Source organism: Molothrus aeneus, chromosome 2, assembly GCF_037042795.1.
Source record: "Molothrus aeneus isolate 106 chromosome 2, BPBGC_Maene_1.0, whole genome shotgun sequence".
In the NCBI taxonomy this organism is placed as follows: Eukaryota; Metazoa; Chordata; class Aves; order Passeriformes; family Icteridae; genus Molothrus; species Molothrus aeneus.
This window is the reverse complement of record NC_089647.1, coordinates 28,680,473-28,702,042: the sequence shown is the minus strand read 5'-3', so window position 1 is coordinate 28,702,042 and position 21,570 is coordinate 28,680,473. Positions and strand designations below refer to the sequence as shown.

The following is a 21,570-nucleotide window of genomic DNA, read 5'->3' as shown; positions in this document are numbered from 1 at the left end:
ACGTTTCTGTTTTGTTTTTATACGGAGGAGGTGAGAAAATAATGCTGGTGTGTGGGTGTGTGTTGCTCGAAGGATTTCAAGGACCAGAACAGGATTGCTGCTCTCTGAACAGTTTGAAATTATTTCCTCTGGGGGTGCCAGTGGAGACCTGAAGAAGAGGTTTGAAAGATTACTTTCGATGCGTATTTTAAGGACGTAGCCAGCTCAGATGCTTCATCAGTAGCCGATTTTGATGGATTTGAGGTTTTGAATTTTTGTCCCTTGCAGCCTATTTTAATATCTTTCAATTAGAGTTTATCCTCAGCTGACCTCTGGAATACTGACATACCATGAAGTACTGCCAAAAACCAGGAGGTCCCTGGGCACACAGGAGGCAGAAATATTCCTGGGGGTGGGGGAATGGAAATAGAGTGTATGACTTAGAGAGTAGAGAGGAAAAATCATTCTCCTGCCCCATGGGGATGAGGAGGTGGGGCCAAGAAAATGAAAGAGGTGAATTTCTCCTTTTTGCTTGAACGACCCTCACAAATTCTTGCTCAGAAACAGATCGGTAGGTATACATTAGATTTCAGGAATTTGTAATAAGTGGCACAGCAATAAGTAAGAAATCTAGGGAAGCAGAAGGTGTGTGATATGCTGAAATGTCAAGTGGCAATGAGAATATGCCATGTAGGGCACAATGGAACCATATGAAGTGGTTTTAGAATATGAGAATGTTTTAGATACACGTTCCATACAGACTGAAACTGGACCTCTCTGCGACACTTTGCAGAGCCATTTGATCACTCAGTCTTTCAAAAGCTTCTGATTTGCCCCTATTCCTTTCATCTCACATTTATTTTGACAACTCAAGTTCTTTCATTAGCTCTACATCACTGCTAATTTTTTCAGTAATCATCCACACCTCCTGTGTTTGTATAGTAGAATTTAATTTCACACCTTCTAGGCATGAGACTTAAGTAATGACAGAGGTAGAAGCAATTCATCTCCCCCTTTTTTTTGTGACATTCATAGAGCTTTTGAAAGTTTCAAATATGAAAGCATCTATGGTCATTGCCAAGTATTCCAAAGCTACTCTCATAATCTTAGGCTATGGGCCTCTTCCTCACCAAGTACTTCAGTTTCTAGGTGAAGGGGTAAGGGGAAAAAATAATCTGCAGATAAAAATTTAATGCCTCTGCAATCTTTGTCACAATGTTTTTCTCTGCTATGGTGTGAATATCTGGTGGTTAGTGAGTGCATGAAGTTTTAGTCAGCATGCATTTGGACTAACCTGCATAGTTTTAGTGTGTCTTTTCTATTTTCAGGTGATACACACAACTAAACTTAGCCTAATTAAACATTTTAAAATAAACCAGTGTTCTATATAGAGAAAAAGAATTTGATTTTGAAAAACTACTCCAGAACATATTTTCCAGTTTTCTCTGACAGCTGGGTTTGTATTTCTGGTACAGCTCAATCACTCTTTAGTCAGCTAAATGAGGCATCAGATTTTCAAAAGCACTCGGCAACTAGCAAAGTTGGCAGGCAGAGATTTAATATATCGTTCTCTCCTATGCTTCAGATACTGCATGACTTACCCTGGCACCTATTCTTGTCCTCCTCCACCTCTTTGTCAACACAGATGATACCTGACTGCTCATCCTTGAACGTGGTGCTGATGTTTTAGAGATACTGGGAAAGCCTTCCAGTCTCTTAGTTTCCAGCATAAGCATGAATGTTTTGGTCCTGAGCTCCTCTGGAAATCTGCCAGATTGTTGGTGTCTTCACTCCATTTATGTTCTATATGTGATTGAGGAAACTGCTTTGAAAACATACACACAGATTTCTCTGATCTGCTTTATTCCAAAGGGAAGGTGACTGGTCCTACTGAAACCTTTTTTTTTAATCAGGTAGAAGCTTTTCCTTGTAATAATTTTTAAGATACTCAGAGCAGTTTGTTTACATACATGGATGTCTGTGAGCACACAAAGACACTTGGCTAGTCCTTCAGTTTGAATATGAGGCTCAGTGCAAGTTCCTGAACTTGCAACACTGAACTTGAGGAATGTGAGCTTTCACACTGTTTAGGGGACAAATTATACTCCCATCATATGAATACAAATCCTGCTGACATCACCCATTACCAAGGGTGATAACTGGCTATTGGAACTATCATGGGAACACATTTCTGAACCCCTGTTCTGTTAGATCTTGAGGAAAAGAAAACTGTCATGAAGAAAATGTCATGGCAATAGAAGTGCATCTGCAGCAAAGCCAGGAGGTGTCAGAAGCATCTTCTGAGTTTAAATATAACATGTGTAAGTACATGTGAAGGTCACCAAGTATTAGGAATTGAGTAGAGTGGTGCTGAAGGGAAAGTGGAAAGGGAAGCATTTATTACTTCAGAATTCAATAAGAGCAGCTGTGGTTGAGGCTGCTGTGCTACTTGCTGAGTGTGGCAATAACACTGTGCTGGCCCTCAGAAGAGTCAGACTTATTGCCAGATTTGTCATCAGCTTGGATGAAACCCAGATATCTGCATTTGAGGTGGAGTAATCCTGTGCATAGGTGCAGGCTGAGGAATTGCAGAGCAGTCCTGCTGGAAAGCACCTGGGCAGGGGTTGTGGGGTGGAGGTGCAGCCAGGCTGGGTGCGACTCATCACGCGCTCTCGCTGCATGGGAGGCCAGCTGTGTCATTCATCTCCATCAAATGGAAAGTGGCCCCTGGGGTGAGGGAAGCGTGACTCTGTCTCTGCTTGGAATTGCTGAGACCACACCATTGATTCTGTGTCCAGAGCTGGTCCTCTGGTTCGGGAAGGAGGCTGATACACTGCAGATGGCTCAGTGAAAGACTGCTACAATGGTCACTTAGGAGCTAAGCTCTGAGGAAAACTGTCAAAAACTGCCTTTTAAGCCAGTAATGTTTTATGACTAGCTTTAAGGATTGTAGCTAAGATGACCCAAACTCCATTTGGTACAGTCAGATCATTTGAAAATGGGCAACAACTGCATGTTGTGGCTTTGGAAGTTCAGATTGAGTATTAGCCAATTCTTGGACTATGAATCCACTTCCTATTTGAATGGCAAAATATCGTAGCAAAAATCTATTCCAATATCCTCACCAAATTTTGTTATCTAATCAATTTTGTTTGTTATCTGATCTGTTATTGGAAGGATCCTTCTGTAGCATCATTTTGCATTGTTTTTTATTGCTCAGGAAGTCACAGTGACTTCCTTTGTCTCAAAAGGTACCTTTGGCAATATTTCCAGTCTCTTCATGCACTTTTATCCCTGCTGTGTCTCTCAAAGTTGCCAGTACTTTAAATATTACTCTTATTCCTGAAACTTGCCCATGTTAATTATGAAGAATTTGAAGTGAATTCAAATTCACACTGCAGATTTAAAGATCTCATTTTATTTATGCTCTTTCTTCCTTGTCCTTTGGTCATTAACTTCCCCTCCCCCATCATCTTCTTATCCTTCTTCATTAACACTGCATGTTCCAGCCTTTTCCTCTGAATCATTGCAGTTTTCAACCACTGATGTTAGGTTTGAGTGAGGAAGGGTCTGTCAGAAGCTAAGCTGATCTGAGATACTCACTGCTGCAGGCCAAGAATAAGTGTCCAGGGCTCAGACCATTCAGTCTTAAATTACAGACACCTTCTCACAAACAAACCCTTAGCTACACTTTCAGATAATGGAACAGCCCAGAACTATCTCTGCAAGATATCTTAATTATTTTGTCTAAGACTTTAGACTTCATTTTATTTAAAAACAGAAGCTCTATTTGCAGTTGTGAACCTAAAAACTTAATCTAAATGGAACCAAAATGTTCCTTCATTTTTTTCTTCCATTGAGAGTGCCAAACTCTGAATAAGTTGTAACTGGGTCAGTTGGAAGAAAGTTGTATTCTGACAATTCTGTAAAGGTCACCAAAGTGTGTCTCCAGTCGTCTGTGGATTGGAGGAGCTAAGCAGGTTTTTGAGAATTGTGATCACTATGGTGGCAGATAAATGGGCATAGTACCGTGATATCTTTGTTATACACTGACCTTGTTCAGTTCCCACCTAGCTTTTTGAGCATTTACAAATCATATACTCAGAACAGACAGCAAAATACTTCTGAAGTTTGATGTCAAAGTTGTCTTAAAGTTATGAGGTGCCTAAAAATTTTGTTATGCAAAACTTTTCGCCTGAAGAAGAAAACAGAAGAAAAACATATCTGCAGTGTGAATTAAGTAAGAAAAATATGGGGATATTGGAGTGAAGAAGCCACAACAATTACTAAGTAACAGGGACTCTCTCTTGTGAGGTAGGCTCAGAGTGCCTGATGTGGGAGGGGGTAAAAAGATGAAGCCAGACTCTTCTCAGTGGTACTCAGCAAAAGGAGAAGAGGAAATGAACATAAATTGAAATGAAGGACATGGAAGCATTAAAAATTAGTACTTTTTTTACTGTGTAGGCATTCAAAGATATTTTGTAGTTTCCTTCCTTAGATGGGTTAAAAACCTGGCTGCAAATGGCTCCAGCTGTAGCTGACAGTCCTTTGAGTCGGGGCTGGACTAGATGATTTCCTGATATCTTTTCTAACTTCAGTGATCATGTAATTCTGTGTGATTGTGGAAGAGCCATGAAAATCACTTAGATAGTTCTGCCAGATCTGGCGATTGGGCATCTGTCTTTTTGCTTTCTCTTCTGTATTATTCCTGAAGCCTTGAAAAGATTATATATTTATTATTTCATACCATGGTGATTTGATATGTGCAGCCAATATTTTCACAGGAAAAATATGCTGAAAGAAGTGACAGACTATTGCTTGTATTCTATTCTAGAGGTCTCACAGGAGAGAGAAGGTATGTAATGTTGTTTGAAGAGCTAAATCTCATGAACCATCTCCCATAAGCTATCAATGGGTGCAGAAAATTGTACCCAGGCACACAGCTCATCAGAAAGAAAGTGAAGTACTACTCTCAGAGTCATGAACTCACTGAAAAGAAATGCAAATCACTCGAGTCCATCCTATCTTGTCACTTCTCTTGTGTGATATCTTTAAGAAACTTTCTTTTCTGGAAAAAGCTCTGCCTTCTACCTTTTTCTGTTTGCTGGAATCTGAGATGGAATTTCTACACTTAAAGACCCATTTCTTTTTCATCTGCTCTGCCTTTCTCTCCTAGTGGATCATAGCATGATTTAAAAGTCTGAGATGAAGAGCAAATGTGGAAAAATGTCAATATTCATTCAAACAAGAGGTTTTCTTTCTTTCTAAATATCAAATCTTACTTATTTCTTTGGTTCTTAGGGTACAGTCTGTGCCTAAACGTTTGAATTGCTATGTCACATGAGGTTCGAGGAATTAAACTACACCACAGATGAAGCTGCAATAATTGAAATTACACCTCTCTTTTATTTCTTTGCCCAATAGCAGGCATTCTGTCATCTTGGTTTCTGTCGCTTTCTGTTTTTCAGAAAATGGATGAGGCATTTATTTGCCTCCTTCAGTGATACACATAATGCTTTGGGAGCACTCCTGTAAAGCATTTTAACTGGAAGATCTATGAAAATAACTTAGATGGCTCTGTCAGGTCTGGCAAATAGCTGTCTGTCTTCTTGCTTTCCCTTCCATAACTGTCTTATACAGTAAGGCATTCTGCTACGTTCCTCACGTTTCCCTGTTGTGAGCAATTTTCTTCATGTTCAGCTGTCACTGTTGACAAGCAACCAACGGTAACTATGATAGTGGGCTGGCATTTTTTTTCTCCCCAGTTTGGTATTTTCCTTCCTCTTCCAATAAGGAAAATTGCCAAATCCTGCTGCCTCCCACTAAAACATGAAAAATATGAAAGTGAGATCAGTGCTGTGTATTTCATGAGCTGAGAACAATGTAGCTATTTTTCCAGAACTGTCTGTAACTTAGCAAAAGTGAGGTCATACCTCTTCAGAATGTTGCTTGATGATGTTCCCCAATAAATTAAATATCATCGGGCTTTGGCCAGGTTACAGCATGGAGTCAGCACTCTGAGGTGCCTAAGATGATGGTTTTTCTGGCTGCAAACAGAGCTCAGCCTCCTGGGTTATTGATCTGGTAGTAGACCTTGGCACCTGCTGTGGCTGTGGACTTTGGCAGAATGGGGAGACTCTGCTAATTCATCTGTGATCGCTGCCAGGGAGAAGATCAACTTATTTATACTGAAATCTCCATAATACAGGTATAATTGTGTGACCTAGGTTTTAATGGTCTCCCTTTCCTCTCTTTCTTCAAACTACATAAAATAGAAAGGGGTGTAATAAAGGAGCCAATATTGAGAATTACATGGACTTTATATGCAGTATGTTTGTGTTTTCTTTCAGGAGGAAAAAAATACTTAAGTAGTATATAATGGTTTTGCTTGTAGTGTTCAGAAACCTCCTTGATACAATAAAAAGCCTCTGGAAATACAGATGTTTTGGGCATAATTTATCAAGCTAGATAAATCAGTGTAGCAGAGTTCACAGTTTGGATGAAACTTGCTTCTGAGAACATTGCTAGTACTTTTAAAGGCAAGGTAAAGGAAAGAGTTCCTTAAGGAGAACTTACACCAGTTATTTTTGTTACAGATGTGGCCTGGAGAAGCCCATCAATCTTCAAATCCCATTGTTCCAGGTATTGCCCTTCAGATCCTGCTTTGGTAGTTTGCCACAAAATAGATGACAGCAAAGCATTATTTCCCCGATTCTTGCTTTAGAGTTTTGCCACAGAGCTCAATCGAATTACATGAAACATAAAACAAATTCCAGGAGGGCTGGGCCAGAGCCAGTTTTCAAGTCTATTTCAGTAGGTGACAGGATCTTTCTGTCCATAAACCTAAGAAATGGTATTCTGGGAAAAAATTGAAATGAAATTCAAGCTGCTCGATCAAAACAGTACATAATTAAAAAAGGAGGATTTAGAAAAAAGAAATTACACAGAATTAGAACTCTTCTTGTGACTAAGTTAATTTGTGTGATCCATTCCTTTTCATTGGGAACACTACCTTCTTCAGTGTGGAAACAACAATAATAGAATAGATGGGTTTAACAAGAAGGGTACACCACGGCAACTCCAAATGAAAATATGCTAATCTTTACTGCAGTATTGGAGCCTGGAAGAGATTTGGAAAAATATGTAATTTCTCAATGACAGAAAAAATATAAGAAAGTGTCACATTCTCTCCCTTGCACCCAATATGTTCTGGAAATACATAAAAATTATGACTTATAGGTAGTAAATCCATGTGTGTAGAGCTTATAGAGAATTACCAGCTTGGTGAGGAGTAAAAGGGAAATTACAGCAATCTAAACTTCAGAAGATTTAAATTATAAGCAAATGTAAGTCATGTTTTTAAAATGGTATATGAAAGGTCACGTTCATTTTGTAGGAGTATGAGCTTAGTATGAATTTGAGCTGTTCTGTCTTTTGATGCCAAGATAAATAAAAAACTGAACGCCAACAACCTTAAGCCACAGTGGATCCTATAATGGTTTCTGGAAATTATGGTCAAATAGGAGTATAAACCTTGAATGACATTTTTTATGAGAAAGCATATTGAAATTTCTAATGCCTGTTAGAAATACACACATGGCTAGAAGCATTAGATTTTCTTTTCCCCATTGTCTCTATCCCAAAAACTAGATTATTTTATCTCAAGATTTGTGATCTGTTATATTAATATTTAAGTTAATCTATAATACTACCCTGCATTTTTTAGGGTGTGGATGATCAGCTAGCAGTACATGCTTTGTCTTGCACATGTTTAGAGATAATCTAAAATCTCCCAACGTGCAAAGTATTACTTAAAGCACTTCTTATATGTGACACAAGAATGGGAGAGACCACCTGGATTGTTATTTCAGGCTGTGGATGTGGACATTGTCTAAATAGGTATTATGATAATATTTTTAATATTATTGTATCATATTACAGTGATATTTGGAATATCATTAGAAACACATATAGACTTCATATTAAAATTATACAAATAATTTCATGCACTGCAAACCAAAATGTTTCATTATCCAGTACAATCTTAAAATTTACAGTAACAAAGGACAAAAAGCTCTCAAACTGTGGTTTGCAGGAGGAAGATAACTAAAAAGATTGAAGATATGGTCAAGTCCAGAACATTGTCAAATACAGTAGCCTAATCATGGTTACTCCATAGGGATGAGTGTATTTCATATATTTTTATATTAGATATTTTAAAAATTATTTTCTCTCTGAATGATTATTTTGCCTCTGCTATATTTAAGAGCTCTTTTATCTTCAGTACAAATATAGTAGTGAATGACCCAAAACCTCTCACATCTGAGAATGCCCCAAAAGAAAAGCAATCAGAATTCCCCTTGTGGAAAGAATTATGGATTTTAAGTTTTAATTGTGATGTAAGTTTGAACTTTGCATTTGGTCTATAATTTGGGATTACTGCAGAGGCCTTTGAAAACTATAACATATAATTGTATACTAATCAGGATATTCCAACATGGCTTGTACTGTGCTCTCAATCCTACTCATCCTGACCTCTGAGCCATCAGGTCCATGTGTACTCATAGAAATTTAAAATACAATTATTAAAGACTTAGAGTTCTGTATATGAAGCGACTATGATTATGATCAGTATAAGAGAAGCACTGACTGTAGCCAAGAAGTGAATTGCTGATGGATGAATTTAGAAAAAAAAATCTGTTTTTCTCATTTAAAACTGGAACTTCTCACCCTGATCGCTCAGTTTTCTAAACATTGCCATGCCAGCAATTCCTTAACTGATATATAACATCCAGATATACATATTTGTGACCAGTTGCAGTCACAATGTAGCTGTGTATCCTGGCTGTGCCAGTGTGCATACTCAGCACAATCACAAATTCCCTGGGGAGCTGAGGAATTCTGCAGGCTGATCCTGCTGTCTGAGACCACTCATTTGAGATAATGGACTGACATGACATGAGGGGGGAAACCAAACTCTAGTTGCTTTCATAACAAAGTGAGAAACCACTGCAGAAGCTCTCCAATAGAGAATTTCAGCTGGTCCTGGAGGTTTCCTCAGGCAGCTCCTGATGTTTATAAGCTAAATGATGGTATGATTATCTCAGAGACGCTCCCAGGTAATTGATGCTGCAGGATTGGTGTAACTGTACAGAGATACTTGTAACCAGTCTTTAGAACTGCTCCTGTAGTTACAGAAATGGTCAAACATAACACTTGAAACATCTAGACTAGGTTTGCACATAAGACTGCCAGCTGTATTATAAGGATTCAGCAGAGAAGCAATTCAGCGAGTCTCACTAGACTCAGCTGAAGATGCTTTTCAAAGACACTTGCAACAGAGACTTACAGGGTCACTGTTTAGATACCAGTTCACCAACCTGTTTGAGAGATTTGATTTCCTATGTCAATATGATCTTATGCAAAAAAATATTTTTTTTTTTAAACAAACAATATATCTTATGATTGTATGTGCACTCATTCTCAGGTACATCACATCCAATGGAACCTTTAGGGGGAGGAATTGGCAGAGGAGGGACTGTGGGGTGCTGAAACCCCATGAGAAACTGGGACTTGTCTCAAAAGCAAACCTCCTTATGGAGAGATAAATCCCTACTGAGCTGACATGCCCAGAATAATTAGATTGGTGCTGGAGGCCCAGAATTTGACCTTTGATATGCTGCTGTGGTGTTGTGAGGGAAATAACTTTTATTAGTTAAGTTGTAGTTAGATGTAAGTGGATGTAAGTTAGATTAAGTTAGATGTAACTTAACTATTCATATTTGCCTGGCAACCTGCTACATTGATCAGCATATAACACCTCAGAACAGCGCATCAATAATAGCATTAAAAGTCCAGAATTTGCTCATCCACCTCTGTCTGAAGGGGGAGAACTTTACCTTCCGGAATGCCTGGATCCACTCCAGGGATACCTGGGACCAAGCTCATGCAGCCAGAACCTATTCTTAACAGCCTACTCTTCCAGAGCACTGACAGTCAGCTGCTGTCCTTGTCAACAAGGAGAGGGGAAATAGAAATAACCATGGCTCTGTAATGTTGTAGTGTTTTATGCATCAATAACCACTCTTTCACAAAGGCAATAAGTTCCCAAACTCCTTCATGTGGATATAATTATTCCTTAATAATTAAAACATGCTTTATTCTGTCCTGATCTAAACATGCTCTGTACTCTGGAGAAAGTGACAGCTTGGGCTTTTCTGTTTTGGTTTTGCAAAATTTGAAGACTTTCTGGAGCAGCTCTTTACTGACTATTTAGGGAAGATCTGTTTTCTGGAAAGGTAAGAAATTGCTTCCATTGAGACTCCTATTTCAGCATCACAAGGATCAATTTGACAGTGACACAAGAAGTTATTAAAGGAATACAGTTTTAATCTCAGATCACAGAACTAGAAATTTGCCGAAGCTGGTAGTTATAGAAGTAATTGTTCTCTAATGAGCATTTATGTGTACCAGTGTATGAAATTACTTGGTGAGTTTGAGATGCAGCTCAAGATGGCAATTTTCACAACAGCAAGATCTGTAGCCAATTGTTGCTTTTTTTGTTTGTTTGGTTGGTTTTTTTTTGTTTTTGTTTTTGTTTTTGTTTGCAAACCCACTTGTCTGTGTGGATGCAAGTCGATCCAGACCAAGACACTGATTAAAATTATGAACCAAATTTTTATTCCATTTCATTCAGTGAACTAATTCATTGTATAGCTGAAAAAAAGAGCTGAACTAGCACAATACTGAGGCTATTGGAGGGCAAGTACAAAGAGAAATGGACAGAAATTTTGCCTTTAGCACTAAAAAAAAATATTATTAAAGACAGCTTCAGTCCTGTGTTTATGGTGGAGGTAGTGATTCATAAATACCTGTATTAGCAATTTTGGTATCACAGACAAATATAGGCCTCTCCAATCTGTGGTCTGACTCCAGTTGCTGTTCTCAGGGTTTCATACCAGTGGGGCTAATGGCCTGTCCCAGGAGACGACATCCATTTCAGACTAGTCATTTGTAGAGAAGGGCCTTTGCAGAATTGCTGGCTCTCCCTGCCAGAGAGGCCAGAGGCTGTAGTGAAAACCCTTTATACTTGATGAAGGGTTTGGTGACCCTATCTCTAATGTCACTGCTGGTCTACACTTTCACAAGCAATACCTTCTTTACTTACAACTACTCTTCTATTAATAATTGTAATCACTTATTGAACTGCAATGTGAAATATTTTGAAGGGGTAATCAAGAGATGTCATGACCTCCTGATCAAGAGACCATGTAGTGTTTCCAGCTGAAAGGACACTGAGCTTGCATGCTGGGCATGGAGGCAGTGCAGCCTCAAGGAGCATGGAGCACAATGCTGGCCTGTTAGGTGTAGGAGTTGAGGGGGTCTGGGACACTCTACCATGCCCTGAAGACACGGCAGTCTCGGAGGGAACTAGCCCACCTGCCAGGCCAAGGACACTGGGCAGCTTCCCCTAAAAGGAATTGATCCAGGGACAGAGCAGCCTTGAGGGAGGCAGGACTCCTTGCTACAGCTTGGAGGTAGGGCAGCCTGGAGAGCCTTGGAGGACAACAGGGCTCTCTAATGGAACTCAAGGCAGGGCATCCTGAATGGGAGCAGAACACCTCTCCAGCCCACCAGACTCCAGAAGCAGGACAGCTAGGAGGGGAATGGGACCACAGTGGGACTGGAGCACCATCCTGGCCCAAAAGGTCCCTCAGCCTTGAGGGGAGAGGGACGCCACAACAAACCACTGGGTCTCAGAAGCAAGGTCCCCTGAGGGCAGCAGAGCACCCCTCAAGTTTCCATGCCAGGTTTCCCTGGCCAGGAGGCACTCTGAGGGGAGCAGGGCATCCCACTGCCCTTCCTGGTCCCACGGGTGGGAGCTGATCTTAAAGCTGGAGCTGAGTTTGTTCATACTTACATGAAGGGCAGTTTAGGAGGATGACAGAGCAAAATTCTTCTCACTTAGGGTAGATGATACAACAAGGGCCAGGGGCTGCAAATGGCTTGGGAATCGCCAAGAACTTGGGGAAAGTTGTTTTTATCTTAGAGGAAATGAAAGCATTCATTGCGTAGGGCAGCGCTAGAAGATGTCTCTCAGAGAGCCTGGGTAATCTCCATGTCTGGGCACTTTCAAGATTCATCTCATAGAGTGTTGGCAACAGTCCCACTTCAGTAATGAAATTTGGATGGAGACCTCTGAGGTTCATTCCATTCACTGCTTCTCTGGTTCTATAATTCTTGAATCATTAGCTGCTGTCTAAGTGCTTCATTTTTTCACTGATTCTTCTTGTTATATAACATTTATTATTAGTTGCTTTGAGCTTAACATTTCCTTACTTTGCATCACAAATTCTTGACAGAAGAATACTAGTCCACTGAGCTTAGCGTGGCATGAAAAATCATATTTGGTAGGCAGTGGTATAGACAAATTTTATTTATGAAACAGAAATAAACAGAAAAACAAGGGGAAAAACTTAAGTTTTGAAGCATGCATGTGAAGGAATTTCTAAATACTTTTGAGTATTAGGAAGATCTGGGCTACAAAATAACCACTATTTATACATTTTAACATCAGGGTCTGGTGATATTTAATTTATGTGCCTAAGCTTTCTTCCTGGACTGAGTGCTCTGAAGCAAGGCTTAAAAAAAACCCCAACAGTTTAAGGGTTATGGACTTTATCTTGTATTACCTTATTATGAATTTAACAAGTTTGTAAGTGAGACACTATTGGGCATCAGATCCACTGACCATGAGACCAATTTAATAAATCACCTTCATCCTTTTGTCCACACACACTAAATTGAGGAACGTGGATTAAAATAAAAGCATGGACACTGTAATGAGGCATCTCTTTCAAATTATTCTGCTCATCTAACAAATTGTTATGGAATACCATGGAGACTAGCTTTTAAAATATGGCTAATAAAGCAACACATTCCAATATGATTTTAAATTGTGTTTTATCTACTTTGGTTTCTTGACACAAAATGTTTTAAAATTTGGCTTTTTGTTGTAGAAGGTTTCAGTATCAAAGGTTTCTAAGTGAAAAAAGTAATCAGATCCTATGACAGAATAAAAAATCTGCCAATCTCACTACTTTAAATTTAGGAGTTTTCTCTGCCAGGTTGCAGTTTATATTCCATATTGCATCTTAAAACTCATGATTTGCATTTTCTTAGCTAGACACACTCTGCTGCTAATGTATGTTAAGTAATGTCAGTGTATATTTACCCCAAGAAATAATACCAGACCACTAAAACTGAATTCCCAGAAGTGATGACAAGTCAGTTTGCACCTTAACAAGAGAACATCACATTCCCAAAAGCAATGAAAAATTAACTCTGCTCATCGTGCCATATGCACTGCAAAGTAGAGCTGTGTCATGGCAAATCTTATTATATACATTATCACATTATTTAATGGTATTACTATGATATTTTTCTTGATTCAGTCCAAGCCAGTAGGATATGGTTTTATTACTAAATATTGATGCAGGCCCATTTTCACTTCCTTCAGTCCTGCCTCTTCAGTTTGAGACCTGCTAGGTATTTTCTGCTTGGTGTCAGCCTCTGCTCCTTCCCTTTCTCCAAGCTGCCCTTGTTCCTTGCAAAATCTCCAGCACCTGCAAAAGTTTCTGCTCCAAAGGTAAATGAAAGTGGGCAGCCTGACCTTGAACAGAAATTGAAGATTAATAACTTCAAAGAAAATAAATGTCAATTTACAGTCAATTTCATATAAAAAAGAGACAAATGCAGCAATCATAGTTAAACACGAAGGGCCTGATTCCCAGATCCAAATTACAGGTCAGACAGGACCAGAATTTTTCAAAGACAGCCAGCACTCCTGAGGAAATGCTATAATTTCAGCTAATAAGAGGTAGGGCTACAAAAGCTTTCCACTGGAGGATGGTGGGAATGATTACTCTGTTTCAGGCTTAGCCATTTTAATGCAGTATTTTAAACACAGACCACTGGTTAAGTAAGGCCTTTTGCATCATAGGGAAGGTGAGGGAATCACTCGTTATCTTAAAAATTGCAAATTAGTATTTCTTTCTTATTTTTACTTTTTTATATTTTTGACTTATACACAGCTTATAAATCCCAAGAAATCTGTTTTATCTATTTATAAAGTGTGATATTTAAATCTATGCTAGAGAATGGAGACTAATTGATGGTGTCAGACATAGTAGATCTCTGTTCTGCTGATATGAAAGGGTTCAGTTCTGGGAAGGCTTTTTTTCCTAGGAAACTTCAATGGGAATATGTGTTTAAAGGAAAAAAAAGGTCTAAAAATAAACTTAAGACTTGTTTACTCTTGGAAAAAATGTAGATACTTCTGTCCCTTCTCCTTGGTGTCTCAGTCAAGCAAGGCATTTTTATTCCTTCTTCACATATTCTTTCCCCATATATTAATCCCTCCAAACAGACCCATCAGATTTTTTTCCTTTCTTTTCCTTCATCTTTTATGGGATTATCCATCTTTAAGGACATGCCCAGAGGACAATTTTGTCAGCAGCAGGGGAAGAGAGACTACTGCTGTGTGTTATCAAAGTTCAATACCACAGGCCTTTTTCACTGGCATATTCCTTTAAAAAAATCTCTTCTTCTCTAATTCTTCACTGTAATATTCTCAAATTTAACAATGTTAAACACTTTTTTTTCCTGAATATTTCCTACCAATCATGCATCTGCCTTTTATTTTCCAGAATACTGAGGTTTTATAAAACATATTCCTTATTATAGTTCTAACAACTGTAATTCCCTTTAAGTCTTCTGGTTTTATCAGTATCTTGCAGCACCTCATAAAGCAGATCTACTTTTGAATTTTACCAAATCCATTAACCTTTTCATACAAACATTATCAAGGATAATGAAGAATTTAATCACAGTAATGAAAACAAAGTCACTCTGAGACTCCCTTAGTGGTCCTTACCATCTTTCCTTTCAGAGTCTCTTAAGTTTCCTTCCCACACTACTACAACACTTCCTTTCTGTATTTTAATCTCCATTTGAATGGAGATTTTCTTCTTAAATAAGAACAGTGCAGAAGGGTCTACCTCAAAAGGACAACACAGACGTGGCAGAGAAATATTCTAGAGTCTTAAGGGTTCTACGCACTACTGCTAATGATAAAGTTTTGGCAACCAGTGCTCGTCCAGTCAGCTGGGAAGATATAAACTGAATTTCTCTCAAAGTCTATGCTTTCATGGGAGTGAGGTGACATATCAGTAGCTGATCTTCCCAGGTCTTTGAAATTTGTAATTTGCACTCCTGATTTTATGATTTCAGCAGAGGAAGTCCGGCCAATATTTCCAGTCTCTGTTAGGTGCTGAGGGGAGCTTTTCTTCCCATGGTTTGATTACCTGTGTTGCAGTGTACTTGAAAGGCTCTCACTGCTATCTCACTTTAAACACAGCAAATGCTCTAGGATGGGACAATTTCCAATCTGCTCCCTTTTTTCATGTCAGAAATCATCGCTTACTGCAGGTGAGTGAGGAAACATAAATTTTAAAGAAATTAATATCCAGTTCTGCTCTAGAAATGGCTATGGGAAAATTGCTTTTTCACAACATATTCTTTCTGATGATGTCACAGAAAAGAATGAGACTGTGATACTTTTGGCACAGATGTAAAATATAAAGCATGAAGAAGACTATCAGAGTCTCAGTTCCTAAGACCCTTCAAGCCCTGTGTCAGAATCATTAGTGCCTTGGTCTATTTTAAACCCAAATAAACCCCAAATAATTTAAACATTATTGTAAATTTGCAACTTTTGCTACAAGATGAAATTTGAATTCTTGGTTCTGAAAGAAAAAGCAGGCTTACCTGAAAAAGCTGAGTTGGTTATTAAACTAAGCCAATATGCTAAATAATATCTGAGAAGAGCATTTTTGTTTCTCAATAGCATCATGGTACTGTGGTCTGTGTGAGGATTGTGATACACAAACATGATTTGTGTATCACTGTCAGTGGGATGACTTCTGCAGATGATGGTTGAATACAAACTTGCTTTTGAAGATGCAACTTACTATGCTTTTTGAGAGTATGAGTTTCCATCAGATTGTTCCATAAAAGAAAGCCCATGACTCCAAATGATCAGCAATTTCTTAACCCAGCAAATAAGCAAATCAAATTAGACACACACCCACTTTGACATACTTAAGTGAATCTCAGAAAATTTTCGAAGCACTCTGCTTGTTCCTAATGCAAGTGTATACATCTTTGCTTTCAAAAGCACTGTGATTTCTGTTTAAAGAACAGAAGAGCAATCTGCAGTATTAAACATCCAGCAAATAAATAAACAATAAAATTAACCTATGTGCCATAAAAATCATCAGCTTAAGAAAAGGAGGAACTGGACAACCATAATAGAATACTTTCCTTTTTCAAGTTACTGCAAATGCAAAGTGACACCTAGTTACAAGTAGTTAGTAACCGGTCTACAAAAGCAAGTTCTGGTGTTCCCTTTCTGAGGGAGCTTGCAGAGTTGCCCAGCTGCCTTTTGTCCTTGCTGCTAGAAACTTTCCAATCAACCACAGAAGAGAGAGAAAACAACCTCTGCTTTTCAAACTCTCCAGTTCATGGCATGATATTTTAGACCAAAACACTTTTCCTGGCAGAATGTGCTACGTGATGAGATTTTCCACTGCAGTGGTACATGTGAAGGCTCGTGTTCCCTGTCATCTCCCTTACTCCCAGAACAGACACAAGCAGCACAAGAGGGAGAGATGCAGGCAGAAATCTCTTGAACTGCAAAACAATAGTCAGCAAATTGTTCTGTTGTAGACCTTAGACTTCCCAAAGACTCGTTTCTGGAGTTTTTCAGCTCATATAATGCCAAGTTCAGTGCATATTCAAAACCAGCAGCCTTTTACAAATGCATGTATTCCTTTGTTTTAAAGAGTCTTCTTCCAGGATATACTATCAGACATAAATCTAAGCAGTTTTTTACCTGGAGTGTTATTAGGAGCTGTTTGTGACTCCAAACATGCAAGCATTAACTAATGCGAATCAGAGAAATCTATTTCCTTTGCAAAAACAAATTAATCAATTAAAAATCACCTTTCTTGGGAAAATATGTTGGGAAGGGCTGTCTTTTTCATCAAAGGAAATTTTGCTTTTGACTATGTGTGCATGCCTAAATATGTAACTCTTTCAATTGTTGAAGAAAAACAATTTCACAAAAGTGAAAGTCGGAAACTAAATATTAAGATTCTGTCAGGGAAAAAAAAGTTGAGATTATATAATCCAAATAATGTTTTGCTTTCAATGTCATTAGAAAGTGCATTTTCTTTTCAGGTGCAACCAGGCAAATGAAGCATTGATCCTAAAAATTCACCCATGGCAGTGGGGTTGGAATTAGATGGTCTTTGAAGTCCCTTCTAACACAAACCATTCTATGACCCTGTGATATGTTTTCCAGATTTACTCTTTGAATATGTTCCTAAAAATAAAGTCTGAAATTAAATCTTTGTTCTTGAGTGCTATGTTCTGCTTACCAACATTTTAAAATGCGATGAATTTTCTCATCACCTCATAAAAATCCATCAAAGCCAGTGATGATCAGATTTTGTGTAGAATGCTTAAATGACAATGTACTATTCATGTGTCTCACTGTTTTCTGCTCAGGTTTCTCCTTTTCCCATCAATCCACCAGTTGCCTTTGGCAACTAATTCTGTATCTTATGGATACAGAAGGAGCACTCACTTCATTTAGGTTGATTTATCTGTGGCTGCTTGATATTTGATTTATCCAAAATGGAAAAACTGACAGATGTTCCAAAGCAACAACAACAAAATGATCTCCAAACCTAGTTTTTCTTTTGTTAGATCAGGCCAAAACAATTTATTTCTATTCTGTAACTGTAGCTAATAGTTATCTTTCTAAGTAGAAGGATTCTTTTTCAGTGCAAGAAATTTGATAAGCTACTTTATTCTTGTATAGCCAACATCTTTACAGCAGCTTTATTAAAGAATAAAATCAATTAAAATCCTTTTGAGTTTTGAGTTGCACTCCATTTCTTTACAAAAGCCTGCTTAACCTACACAATGAATGAGAAAGCTTTTCATCTACCAAATAGGAAAGTCACCATTTCTAAAGACAATAAAAATGACAAAAGTAAGAATCTGATTTGCATGCTTCATTAGTCATGTTTTAATGCACAATTGATTCAGCAAATTTACAAAGGCAATGTCTCATTTTGTCTAGTGAAAGGAGCATATTATACAAATCTAGAAAGAAATCATCTTTACAAAAGAAACTAGCTAAACATTACAGAATGAACAATAAGATCATATGAATCAAGCTTTCCTTCTTCCAGATACTTCAGACATACTCAAAATGAATTGTTTGATTTTCCTGGATTTATTCTACTCTGCAAAACAAGATGAAACAGTCTTCTTTACAGATCTCACTAAAGTGTTCTCAAATTTATTTATGTGAGCCTGTTTATGCTGCTGTTGCAATTCTTACATGAAGCAAATTTGACCATTTGTAGCTGTGGATCAGCAGCACTGTTAGATAGAAAAAAACATGTTAAAATTGGTTGAACCTCTTTAAGCTTTCTTTGGGAAGATCAGAAAAGGCCAATAAAGTTCTATGTGCAGACTCCTGATAAATCTGTGCAACAGACACAGTGGAGTCAAGAGTTTGCACAGGATTAGGGACTAAATTTAAATTTAACTCTTGATTCTTATTAAAATTTTAAACAGTAATCACTCACAGGGTAAAGATGGATGAAGATCCCTTTGCATGTTCTCAGAAATTGCATATTGCTTTATTTACAAGAACATAAATATCTCAGTAGCAAACTTAGCACTCTCTACTCCCTCCTTAAGTCATGTGCTTAAGCACAGCAGGAATCCTTATGCTGACAGGACTAGACCTTGAGTAGTCATCAAAAAAGCCTTGCATGAAACAGGCTTGGAGAATGAATGGAAACATCTTGGGAGAGCTCTGAGAGGATAGAAACAAAACACTTTTGCAGGAAGAGGGTAGAGAAGTCTGCACAGTTACTTCCTTGCTTACTATTGAGTGATTTCAGTCTCCAGAGCTGTCAGGCCAATACATGGCACAAATCCTAAGTTCACTTAAAACAGCCAGCTGATTTTGATATAAGCATGTTTTCCTTGACTTGCCAAGAGTGCTGAGGGTCTCTCTTAATTAAGAAGCACAGTTCATTTGTTTGATAAAGACTCCCATGGTTTTTTACACCTGCTTTGCAAAGTATCTCTCTCTAGGGAAAATCCCGCCAAAGCATTTTGTTAATTTTGAGTTCTACTTTAGCAGTTTCTGTATCACCTTGCAACATGCTGCAAAGTAACTTTTTAAAGACATATCATCTTCTTTTCAACTCCACTCCATTCACTGCACTTAAAATAAACCTGTTGGGGTAATAATTGGCTATAGATTTTATCTTGGCATTCAGCATTCCTACTTAGTTTGCTCAACGTTTATTTTCTATTCTCACGCATCCTGTCTCTATTGTCATATATGCATGTTTGATATAAGCATAAGGACAGGAAAGAAAATGAGGCTAAGGACCTCAATTTTTTCTTTTTATAGTTCCTCCAGTTTTGGCAGGAATGTGAAAGCCATGAAGTAGTGAGCAGCTGTTTAACCAAGAACACTCTCTACTGTGAGAAACCTCCCATGTTACCTTCATTAATAGAACCTCTTCCACATATTTGAGGGCTTTGGGGTTTTCTTATTATTTCCTTTTGCATATTCAATTCTGATGTTCTTAGGAATTCTGAAGTCATTATCTTTTAAAACTTATTTTTGAGATGCACCAAAATTTCTCTCCCAAGGACCATAAAATTTTGGATTAAGAGTCAAGAATCTTAGCTTTAAGGACTCTCATAATTATCAAGGAACAAGAAGTAGTAGAAAGATGATAACATTGATATCCAGAAGTAAACCCATCTAATCGAAGTGCTGTGCCAACGATCTTAGAAAATGCATACAATCTGTGTCCTTCATTAAGCACTTCTGTTTGGAAATTCTTAGGTATTTGGCCTTAGTACACTGACAAAATAACAAAAAAAACCTTCTGTAATCATGCATAATTAGTCATCTTAAAAAGTTACAGGATGGCATATACAACTTGTCTTTTGTCATATACCAGAATTTCCACACTTAGGTAAAAGGATAGACAAAATCCCACTGGTTATTTAGGCCTCAGTGCCTTTGAATGAGGCTTTGTGGGCTGCCTTGAAAGTTCTGCGAAGTGTCTGAACTTATGCAGTCTTTGCTATTTCAAAGAATATTTTTATGCAAGGTCTGGAGGCAAACATCTCCTGTTATTGACAGAATTTAGACTGGATTGATTTTGACCAAAGTCAGGTTTAACAAAAGAGAATAGAACAATTAAATACAAAAGGAAAGTACTTTTGCTTACCTCTTTGAACAGATAGTATAAGAGAGACATGAGAGGCAGAACTTTAACTGTTAGAGACTAAAAATGTGCTAAGATTAAAAATAAGAGGCACACAAAAGATCTGTGAAATATTTCTATGGTGTCTGACTAGCAGTAGTATTTATTATGTCTAAACCTTTATTATTTGCTCCCCAAAGTTTTTTTAGAAAAAACTGAAATTGAATGACTGATGTTATTTGTTGTGTACTGTGCTGGTGGACAACACAAGCCTGAAGGCCACTCTGTATGTGTGGCACAGCACAAACATGGCCCTATTCAGGAACCTATTGTGTGCATCACTAGCTCCTCAATGCATAGTAGTCTCACCGTCAGAATCACTGCAGTAGAAATACATATTTTTATGAGACATTTATAAAAAAGATGTATTAAGATATGCTTACCTGAGGTTATCTCCTTCTTAAATTTACATCTCTTCAGTTACAAATACATTTTAGATAGCTGAAATTACCATAATCACATTTTACTTGCATTTTCCTCCTAGTTTTGAATTTTATAATGCATCCATAAATATGTGTCATTTCATTCTTTAAGTTACCTCTGTTCCAATATCTGGCTACTCAACCGAAGTTAACCTCCAGTCATTTCACAAGTAGCTACACTTGGAAAGGACAAATTGCTTCCTTCTTGAAAGGCTAAAGTTTTATCAGAGAGAGATTGCCTGATTTGGATGTATACTGAGTTCCCTTTACAATGCTTTGACTGTGAAGGAATCATAAAAGCAAGTGCAGATACAAGAGACTTTCTTTTACACTGTAGAAAAAACATGAGAATCAAAAGATGGTTCTTACTCCCCACAGGCAGAATGAGTAACAAAAAATTTGAAAAGAGACAGGGAATAGAAAGAGGATAAAGCAAAAACTGCATTCATGAGCAAATGAAAAATAAGGAATTAATTCATTAATTGCAGTCAACAGGCAGACATTTTGACACTTCCAGGAAAGCAGGGTTTAGTGACACAGAATGGTTACTTGGAAAGACAAAGACAGTAAATCTGAATCTCCACGCTCCCTCTTTTTCCCTAGATTTTTATGTTGAGCATGATGCCATATGTATGGAACATCCCTTTGGTCACTGGGGTCAGCTGTCATGGCTCTGTCCTCTCCCAACTTCTTCCACACCCTCAGGCTACTCGTTGGCAGGGCTGTGTGAG

General features: G+C 38.0%; 1 protein-coding gene across 1 annotated transcript in view; it reads left to right on the top strand.

Moving 5' to 3' along the window:
- The first annotated feature begins 6,546 nt into the window (after positions 1-6,546).
- Positions 6,547-21,570, top strand: part of PRSS2 (serine protease 2) — a 53,124-nt gene continuing 38,100 nt past the window's right edge. Inside the window, exon 1 of the mRNA XM_066569973.1 lies at positions 6,547-6,621. The gene's annotated coding sequence lies outside the window, so the exon portion shown is untranslated. The remainder of the gene's footprint in view (positions 6,622-21,570) is intronic.